Source organism: Podarcis tiliguerta (assembly GCF_965153285.1).
Source record: "Podarcis tiliguerta genome assembly, chromosome: 6".
NCBI lineage: Eukaryota > Metazoa > Chordata > Lepidosauria > Squamata > Lacertidae > Podarcis > Podarcis tiliguerta.
In genome coordinates, this window is record NC_139539.1 from 32881456 (window position 1) to 32892281 (window position 10826).

Below are 10826 nucleotides of genomic sequence, written 5' to 3' on the forward strand. Positions count from 1 at the left end.
CAGTAGGAGAAGATGACAGATGGCCATGAAGGAATTCAACAGGACTGGCAGTCAGTAATACCCTCTGTAGAAGTCAGTGGCTTTCAAACTGTATTCTGAACCCTGAGATTCCTTGAAAGTTTACCCAGAACCCCTCAATGAGAAGATCAATGCATGGTTGATAAGCTTCCTTCAGAGACAGTTTACTAACTACTACCAATCTCCCACACGAATACACAGCAGCAGGAGCATGTTGGGGGCATTTACACAGGGCAGGGATGGGAAGCCTGTGGTCCTTCAGACGTTGGTAGCCATCAGTCACAGCCAGCATGGTGAAAAGTCATGGATTATGGGAGCTGTAGTCCAACAACATCCGGAGGACCACAAGTTCCCCATCCTTGATGTGGCACCAAGGAGGCCCCTCAAGTCTGACTTCCACTTGGTCTGAACTGTCTATGTGGCCTAAAACAAGCTCCAGAAGACCTTAGAAATGCTATGTGGTTTACTGACAGGCAACATTTTGTGAAAAACATTCATTGAAATAGAGAAGTTTTGAAAACTTAAAGTCAAATAACAAGATGGGTATTAGAAGGAAAATCTGTATTAGAATTCCTATTGGGTGGGTTGTGGGAGGCATGTAAATTTTCTGTGTAGGGCTTAAACTCACTCGAATGATTCCCCTCCATGTTTTCTTTTAATGGAACATAGGAAGAGCTCTTCTGGATCAGAATAAAAATGTAACTATCCCAGCACCCTATTTTCACAATAGTCAACCAGGGACCTATGGGTAGCTCACAACAGCCCTCTATTGCAGTTGTTGCCCAGCAATCAGTATTGAGAGACAAGTTGCCTCTGATTCTGGTGTATAGCTGTCATGAAAAATAGCTATTAGTCTCTGTGAATTTGCCTAATCTCACTTTAACTTGAAGGCCATTCTACATGAGTAGAAGGCCATATACATGAGTCCATGTATATGTAGTTAAGTCCCTGGCATAAGTAGGGTCAAAGAGAGAGAGATTTAAAAGACTCTTAAGTACCACAAATCTCTTGGGAGCAGAGCAAGCAAGTTCTAGTGACCAGCTCAGTTGAGTTGATTTAAGCCTCCAGTTTAATGGTTGCTTCTGTGCATACTTTTTTTTTTAAATGTAATTTGTCATTTAGCTCTACCCTGTCATCTCTGCTCATTTGCCAAAGCAGCTGTGCAGGCAGTAGGGGGTCAGTGGTGTTCCAGTTAAAGGGACCTGGGGGGTGGAATAGGGAGAACAAAGCCATGTGCCGAGCTTCACTTGCTAGCCTTCTAGATTTCCACCATGAGCCCTCGCAGGGCAGAAGCATTCCATATCAGAGTTCCAGGCCACTCGAGAGTGACAGCTGGCTGGCTTGTGTCAGACTCTTGGGCACTTGGGTATCTGGGGTTTAAAATAGCAGTTCTCTGAGGCCATACAATAGCAAGGGCTTATATGGGCTCTGGGGAGGGGAAGAAAAGAGTTGCACAAGAGGCTTCAGCTGACACTGCCAAAATAGCAGCAAAGCTTAGCATTCCAAGCTGTTCCCTGCTGGCATTCCTCCAATCAGGCACCCGGCCCGGGGGTGGCAGCCTGGGGTGGAGTGGCCTTGTTAAAGCCTCACTCTTTTTAGTTGCATTTCTCAGACACTGCCCTTGTCTCCACTGGAAGGACTCTCACCTGTTCTCTGCACAAGAGGTAAGGGATTCAAGCTTAGATAACATTTCTCATTCTGAAGTTAGCCGGGGCACAGGATATACCTGGGAATTGTCTGTATGAAACATTGTGGGAGAGAGGATATTAATTGATATTGGACAAAATCCTTTCCTCCCCCCTCCCATTCTCAGTGGGGGCTCAGAAACTGTGCCCCCTCATCCTTACTGGTTTCAAACACCCATAGCAAATAATTCCTTGTAGAGAGGCTACCGTCTGCTCTACATCAGGATGGAGAAAGAAAGAATTAAGCCCTGCATGCAAATATGCCATTGGAAGGTTGGAGGGTGGGAGGTGATGGAATGCAAAACAAGACATGCATCAGTTCATGCATAAAATACATATGGAAAGCACAGGGATGAGCAGGGGACAGAATTCAGGAGATAGAACTAGAAGCATAATAGAGTTATTCAGGGCAAAACTGTTTTGCCTAATGCCACATTTACAAAAAGAAAATCTAAAGCATGGTGGGTATCAGTGTAGCATCTAGACAATGACAAGGGATGCTGTGTTTTGGGTTTTGTTTTGCAAAGCAGACTGTAAAAAGCAACTCTGGTGGAATTTTGTAGACCACTCAGCACACAGTTTGAGCAGGGGGAGCTCATAGTTGTAACAGAAATGTATATGTATTCTGAATCATCCTCAGGTTTCCTTAAAGTCCTTTGCATAGTACAAAACTATGTCATGAATGCAGTTTGTAACCTCACTAAATTAGGCTTCATTTTTAACTAAACAGCTTGGCATTTTTAATTGGAGCAGCATTAGATAAATGAAAAGTTACTGTTCTTTTCATTAAATCTTATTGTGGTTTCAGTTTTTTGCAAATGCATATTTTGTTCATTGTGGTTCACAGCTGATAACTTGTCTGTTTAATTCTTTGTGGGTAAAAATTTCCAGCTGAGTGTAAACATATGTGGGCTTCTAGGAGTTTTGCTTTATTAAAATAGTTGGGTCTAAAGTGAGATCTGAAGTTTTATCAAAACGTTATACAATATGGATTCACCTGGTCCTCCTGTCTAGAATCTGAACCTGTGGAAAGAATTCCTACATGCTTTAGGGCTGCAATCCTACACACATTTACAAGGGAGTCAGCCTCAATGAACACAGAGGGACTTACTGCAGAGTAAACGCGTATAAGATTGCACTGCTTAATAGATGCTGGATGCATTTCTTAGCACCTGGTGAGAGGATAGGGTATCTGAGAGACTGAAATGCCTAGAAAGATAATGAGGGGGCATATGCTTGTGGCAGCTCGAAGGGAACTAAGGAGGGAATGGAGTCAAACCACCCAGGACTATAGAAGCTAACAACAAATAACTTGCCTTCAAAACCCATGTTAGCATCTAATAAGTCAGGGATGGGGAAGATGTGGCTCTCTCCAGATGTTATTAGATTCCAATTCCCAACAGTATGAGCCAGCTTTGTTAATAGCCTGTGTCAGATTCCTTTTATAATCTTGACTGCATGACTCTCTTGAATTCACCCCTCCATCTAGAGCATGGGTGGGGAACCAGCGATCCTCCAGATGTTGCCAGACTACAACTCCCATCATTCCTAATCGCTGGCCATTTTGGCTGGGGCTGATGGGAGTTGGAGTCCAACAACAACAACATCTGGAGTGCTTCTAGTTCTCCATCCCTGATCTAGACAATGAGGTGTCCAATTTTTTATCTGTAAATCCTGGTTCATTGTTAGCCTGGTCTTGGAGTAGGGATGCTTGAGAATTTCATTGGGTCTGCATTTATAAGCAAACTAGCCTGATTTGCACATTCTGGATCAATCTACATTTTGCAATACTGTGTGTGTGTGTGTGTGTGTGTGTGTGTGTGTGTATTCTTTCCTCAATAATGTTGTAGACAAGCCAGCATTTGCTGTGAAGCCAATGTTATCACCACTCTATGGAGGAATGAGGATCTCTGTTTGCAGTAGTCTCTCATGTAATATACAGGATATCTGAATATACATGTAAGATTCAAACCTGTGCAAGACTCCCAAGACAAGTTGTGATGTTATTGCAACTTTTCTCCCTTTATCTTTCGCAAAATCATTTTGTGAACGGAGGCAGTGGGATCCTTGATTCTGCTATCATACAGCTGTTGTACATGGCTCAAATAATACATGCTTTGATGTTCTGTCCCTAGGCAGAAAAGAGAAACATGGAGGTATGGCAGGGAACAGATGGCCTGACACATGGGAGTTATTTGTAGCGCTGTGCAGAACCTCCCTACCAAACCCCTCCAGTTTCACTTAGTTTGGGGATTTGCTTCAAACTTGAAATGGGCAGGCTGGATTTGCTGAGAGCTTTTGCCGAGACTCAGGAATGTTTTGAGCAGCCAAGACTACTGGGCAAGGTCCGGGCAAGGCTCACACTGATGTACAGTGTCAGGTGGAAACATGCAGCCCAGGAAGAACCTGGCTTTAAACATGAAACTCAGGGGGGAAATGGCTTGGGAATCTACTGAGGATTATGGAGACCTCTATTTTAGTGATGGATACAAAGCTTGGAATCCAGGCTTAATGAATTGTTCTTGGAAGGGAAGGGAACCAAGAGATTCCTTAAAGGCAAGTTTCCATGCCCATCACCCTTTGATATCTCAGTCTTTTGTAAACATAACAGCACTTATAGAGGAGGTTACAAGCAAAGGTTACAGTGATGGCACCAGAACAGAAAACATTGTGGTGGGCACAAAAGGGGAAAATTAGATTGCTACAGGGAGGCAATCCTCAAGCCATCTTTAGCCTTGCAAGTGGAACAGTGCATAGATGAGGTGGCACCCTTAAAACCACAAAGCCTAAGCTGCAGAATGAAATTAGGATTCACTCATCCCTCATCATCTCTTGTCATTGTGCATGAATTTAGTGTCCAGGACAGGTTTAAAGCTACATTTATGCCACAAATTCCATGAATCTCCAAATGTGTTCTCCGGGCCAAAATTCACAGTACACTTATCTTTATATATTTCTACTCCAGTATAATTGATTGAAGATCAGAAAAGAAAAGCACTCTGACTATTTGAAAAACACCTTTCCTTGAAGTACAGAAAAGAGGGTCGAGTGGGGTCAAGCTGTGTGTCAAGCAGGGGCAGAGGAAGGGGGTGCGGTGGGGGCGGTCCGCCCCGAGTATCACCACTGAGGGGGGTGACAAACTGCCAGGCGGCACTCATTGCGGGTCCTGAAGCACGTCCAAGCCACGCGTCTCTCCTGTGAGTGACGTGGTGGTTTGGGCGCCTGCAGACTCCGCGCTACCCAAAGGTCCGCCCACTGCCTCCGCCCAACTGTAGAGTGGCTGAGTGGGAGGAGGCAGGCAGACTCCTCAGAGGCCCTGTGGAGCATCCTGCCTCAGCTGTCCCCGCCCCACAGGTGGCTGGCCACACCCCCACGCAGGCTACATGCAGGGCATTGGCTTGCTCCACCGCTGGTGTCAAGGGCAGATACTTGCCACCCTTACCCCACGTTAGTACTGTCTGTTGTTAGCTAAGAGATAAGTGTCCTCACATTCGTATCTCAGCACAGGTGTAAACCAACTTTGTGGAGAATGAAGTCATTTGCACTGGGTTTACAGAAGTCTGTGCAATGCACCATCTTGGGATTTATTATCCCTTGAAGTTGTATGTATGAACTGACTCCAATGAAATGCACTGCTGATGTTCCACCTGCAGTGTTTGAACTTCAGGTCCCTACTTGAGGTTGAGATCATTAGCTGTTCAGCTTGCATGTATGAGCCAGCCCTTATAATCAAGCCCACACTTTTGGGGATGTTGCTGTTCATGTCTTGGGCTAAATGCATGAATGGGGACCAGGTCTGTGCTTCCAGACCCCACCCATTATACACCTCCACCCCCTCGACATTTGTGCAGGTGTGGTATCTGCTAAGGAGATACCTATATATGCACAGACAGCTGAAATAAGTATAGGTTTCCATGCACTCCATAGCCCTGGGTGATCAGGATTCCTGATCACATGACAGTCTTGCACAGACATATCTTTTGTAAACATTGTGTTGAACATGTGGATGTCTGGGAAGCAGGGTGCACAGCAGCAGCAATGGGGTCTGGAGAGGTCGATGTGGTCCCACTCTCCACCCATGCCCTACATATAAGCAGCAATGTCTGCTCTGGCCCTCAGCATCAATGTAAAGTTGTCTACCTTACAAGGTTATTGTAATGATTGCTAAGGTAATATGATGACAATAATTTTTATTACTTTTCAATTACAATAATCCAATGGTAGCCTTATTATAACAATGACAAATTATAATACAACTACTAATCCCAATAATTCAGATGCCAATTTATTTAATTTAGGTGGCCTCCTGCATGCTAGAATTTGATGATTTACTTTGTTTCTGCGTTCCAAAATCTTATTCATCTCAATGACATTCCAGTCAGAATAACAATCCCTTATACAACAACTGCAATATTAACAACATCCATTTGTCTTGACACATTAAATGATTTATAAATCTATAGGTGAACCATTCAAAGTATATCCTTATTCCTCCTGTGTGTGACAATTATTCTGTCTGTGGTGTTCCTTCCTGTCCTTGTAAAATTGTTTCCCAGCCGTTGCTGCTCTCCAGATTGCTAATGTAATATGAAACACATATGAGGAAAAAATACTAAGGATGGCTACACTGTTTACTGCCTTTACTCTGCATTCAACAGGACTAGAAACATTATTTTAAAACAGATATTAAATGGAGAGTTGAACAAGTTATGACCTTGCTTCTCAGCTCTATCAAAAGTAAACACAAAGGACATGGCCCAGTCAAAGATATGTGCTCTCTGGGCTTGAAAGTTAAGTACAAGCTTAAATCTCTCCCACCGAAACCAGTGGGGCTGAAACGTGCTTAACTTGGGTTAGACTGTGGCCAATGTCATTACCTAGCTGATTTGGCTTTTAGATATTTAACCCCTCTCCCCGCCCTCTGCTTTCTGTAGTTGCCATTTTCTAAAGGTGGAGTCCAGCAGATGTGGTTGGAAGCCTTAATAGCATCCTTGAAGATGGCCTAAAGAATATCTGTTAGGTCAGGAACTGAGGTTATCACTTTTAGTTTAAGGTCCTTGTTTTTTAAAAAACAAACACCAACCTGTAACTTGTTTGGGTTCCTTGATACAGAGAAAAACAAAAGACCAAAAACAGACAGATAAATGGATTCTGCTAAGCTATATCGCTACAAAATTATCCCTATCACTTTCCCCTTTGAAGATGTTTAAGGAAGAAAAGAGCAAATGAATTTGCCCTTCATAAAAGGGAACAGCAGAAAAGGGGATAACCTCAGAACCTTCCACTCCAGATATTTTTTTTATTTCCTTATCTTTGTGACACTCTCCACATATCTCTTACTTCCTTTGAAACAGGCCTAATTCTCAACACTGTGTACCCTGCTCTATCTCACATTGGGCTTGCTCTTGGTTATCAGTGTTGGGTGATGCTGTTGCTAATCTCTTGCCACCTATTTTAGGAGAACTTTGTTACTAAGCAACAGAGTCATGCAAGAGAATGGAGGCTCCACTGTTGTAGTATATCAGCAAGTTAACATTTCCAAATCTGAGCCAAGATGGAACAGCTTCCAGCAAGAAATTGTGTCTTGTAGGCATAGATAGTGCTGCTGTTTTCCTGAAAGCTTAAATCATTCTACTTCTTGTCAGTAACTTTTCGTCTCCATAGACAAGTCATGATATAATGACTATGTACAGAGTGCACTAGAATTGAGCAAAAACCAACCACTTTTCTAGTTCAACTATATATTACTTGAGGTCCAAGAAGCTTTTACAGCCTTCAAGCTCATGTGAGAATGCTGAAAATTTCCTTCCTTCCTTCCTTCCTTCCTTCCTTCCTTCCTTCCTTCCTTCCTTCCTTATCAACAGAAGCATTTCATAAATGGTCACCTAAGACAAAATTAGGTCTTCTTTCCTGGTTTCTGGATTCCTTATATAGACATTGCATCAGTCACTCAATGAAAGGTTTTAAGTATTGCTGCACACCACTCCAAACTCTGAGCAATGCGAGATTCCATTGGTTCCAAGTGCTTACCCAGAGTTTGTGTTTCCTTTGAAATGAGATAGAGTGGAAATTGTGGTGCCCTTATGATATGTAAGATCATCTTAATAGATGGTCCTGGTTGCAGGCCGGCCCTCAACCCGGTCCCCCCACCCTGGCATGGGTGGAGCCATTACCCTCACACCAGGGTGGCACCACGGTTACCCAGGGCTATTGCCCAATCAATTTGAGTGGGGTGATCGTGGGGGGGGGGGGAGTATAAAAGCGGCAGTTTGACATGTGCCAAGCACCTGCTTCGCGCTGCCAAGCACCCGCCCACCCTCCCTTTAATTTAGGTGTCCTCTGGCCTTGCTTTGGACTTCGGTTGATTGCCCATCTTGGGATGGGGACCGGGTAGGAATTTTTCCATTTGGCAAATTGGCACTGGCCACTTGGTTTTCGCCTACCTCTTAGCAATCGTCACAACTTTGTAAGGTTTGGCAGTTAGGCATTGGCTTATTGTTGAGTGGGGGAGGAGAGGTTGGCCATCACCTGCCCCTCCATTGTCCAAGGGTATTCTGTTAAAGGAATCCAGGGCCTGGATCCTGTCCGAAGTCCGCTTGAGGGGCTAGGGCCATGCCAAGCCTCTGGGAACACTGGGGGAGATACAGGCGGGTTTCCCCAAAGCAGCTCCCCTTTGGGTGGTTTAGCCTTACAGACTTCCTGCAAAAGGGGCAGGAGTCTGATATAGTCTTTTGCCAATGCCTAAGCCAATACCGCTCACATTTCCTGTAATTGATACAGTTGTGGCCAAAATTTGCCCAATAACCTTAAACAAAAAATCTGTGTCTGTGTGAATTTCTTTATTCTAATGGGGTCTTGAGGGTCTTGACATGCAAATGGTTTATTTACACAAATATACAACCTGAGCCTACGATGGAGGGGTTCACAGCATTAACATCCCATAGTGTTTCTTCCCCTATAGCCACAACCTTGGATTCAACCAAAAATCAACAATCAGGCATCTCTCTCTCTCTCTCTCTCTCTCTCTCTCTCTCTCTCTCTCTCTCTCCCCCCCCCCCAAGTGTGCTTCCTTGCTTCTAGCTCATGTCACTCAACACTACTCTCTCCTCTCTGGCCTTTCTCTTTCTAACTAAGAGTGAATTGAAAGACTCCCAGTCCTTATTGCTGCACAAAGATAGTGTACAAGGAGTCTGGGGATAGTGGACATGATGAGGAAAGAAATACAAAATGGAAATAATTAAGACTAGGTCATTTGTTTTTGCCTTTATTTTGTGGAGTAATTAGATTTTAGGTTTTTAAATCACTGTGCATATTTTACAATCAAAAAGTGCCCAGGAGTTTGGGATGGCTCAGCTTGAAACACGTTTTGGACATTATTTGCAGAAGTCTCAAGCCTTGTTCTGGTAGCAACGTATGTGGTCCTGGTGGCACCCTTTCAAGTTCTTGAGGCTGCATGAATCACCGTCAAATCACTGTGGCTGTATCCATGGTCACACATTATTACATCATGTCAGCTGTGCATGTGACATAAAGGTATTTTAATTTTTGTCATGTGAAGCAGCCCCAGGACATGCTGAAAATATACACACTTCTGATATCTAGATATTAAAGTGTGTCCCACAAGACAAGGGTGGACAGAGGGTAGTTTGGCAACTACTCCTAGACCTCTATGTGTTCTGCAGTGGAATTGCAAGGATTTCTGACTCTCAGTTGTTTAGCAGTAGCTTTGGGGTAGCCAGGAGTAGAATTTTGTGTAGAAAAGCTACCGTTTGTACTCCATTCATTTCTGATACTCAGAACAAATTCCTGGGCTCAGAGTTTGAGGTGCATGTTTTTTGCACCAGGCCCCAGGTGGCAGATGTTGGGGTTCTACTAAAATTAAATAAAAGAATGTCTTGCAAGGTTTAAGTCTTTTCATTCTTGCTCTTTAAATGAAGGTGGTTTCTAGAAATGCTTAATGAGGTGTGTCTGCGATTCAGGGTTTCCCAAACTTCTAAGTTCATTGATCCCTTGATGAGCTTAGAAAGCTACAGCCAGTACAGTGCCCACCACAGTGGGGAGTGTCGGGGCGCACAATGCGCCTCCTCCCCTCGCTAGTATCTGCCCCAGAGCAAAGGTGTAAAAGAGTCACATGCGACTCCGGAGCCGCGGGTTGCAGACCCCTGTCCTAATTAAATTTGTAAACTTCTTTCCCATCCAATGGTTCTTTCCAACCCTTAGATCTTTATTTATCCTCTGGACAGTCCCCTCATCCCCAGGGGGTCAGTACTGACTTCTGTGGGAAACCCTGAAGTAAATAGACCAGTAGGAGCATAATGTGGTACAATAAGGTATTGCCTCGTGCGCAGCAATTTTTATCTGCCAAATGTGGAAGGGTATGTATTACCACACTGCAGTGAAGGGAAGGGCCATAGCTCAGTGACATGTTTTGCATGCAGAAGGCCCCAGCTTCAAGCCCTGGCATCTCCAGATACGGCTGGGAAAGATTCCTGCCCGAAACCCTGGTGAACCACTGCCAGTCTGTGTAGGTACAGTGGTACCTCGCAAGATGAATGCCTCGCAAGATGAAAAACTCGCAAGACGAAAGAGTTTTTTGTTTTTTGAGTTGCTTTGCAAGACGAATTTCCCTATGGGCTTGCTTCGCAAGACGAAAACGTCTTGTGCCTTTTTCTTAAAACCGTCAATGCATTCCTATGGGAAACTGTCAATGCATTTCCTATGGGAAACCGTGCTTCACAAGACGAAAAATTCACAAGACGAAAAAACTCGCAGAACGAATTAATTTCGTCTTGCGAGGCACCACTGTAATGCTGAGTTTGATGAGCTAGATGGACCAATGCAGAACAGAGTTTCCTGCGTTCCTCAGACCTCTAGATCTGTACTAAATCTGTGTTGTTAATTTCAGCAAACTCTGCAATATATGTGTGTGTGTGAGTGTGTGTGCACCATGGGAATGTGGGTGAAATACCATATGTAATGTCTGGATTTTCCATGGCATTTCCAAGGGGGGAAAAGTTTAACAATTATGGGATTTTCTAAAAGAAAAAGAAAAAGAACAAAGAAAAAGCTGAGGGCATCCTAGTTGTTGGTTTTTTAAAAAAGATATGGCAACCCTAGACAGCA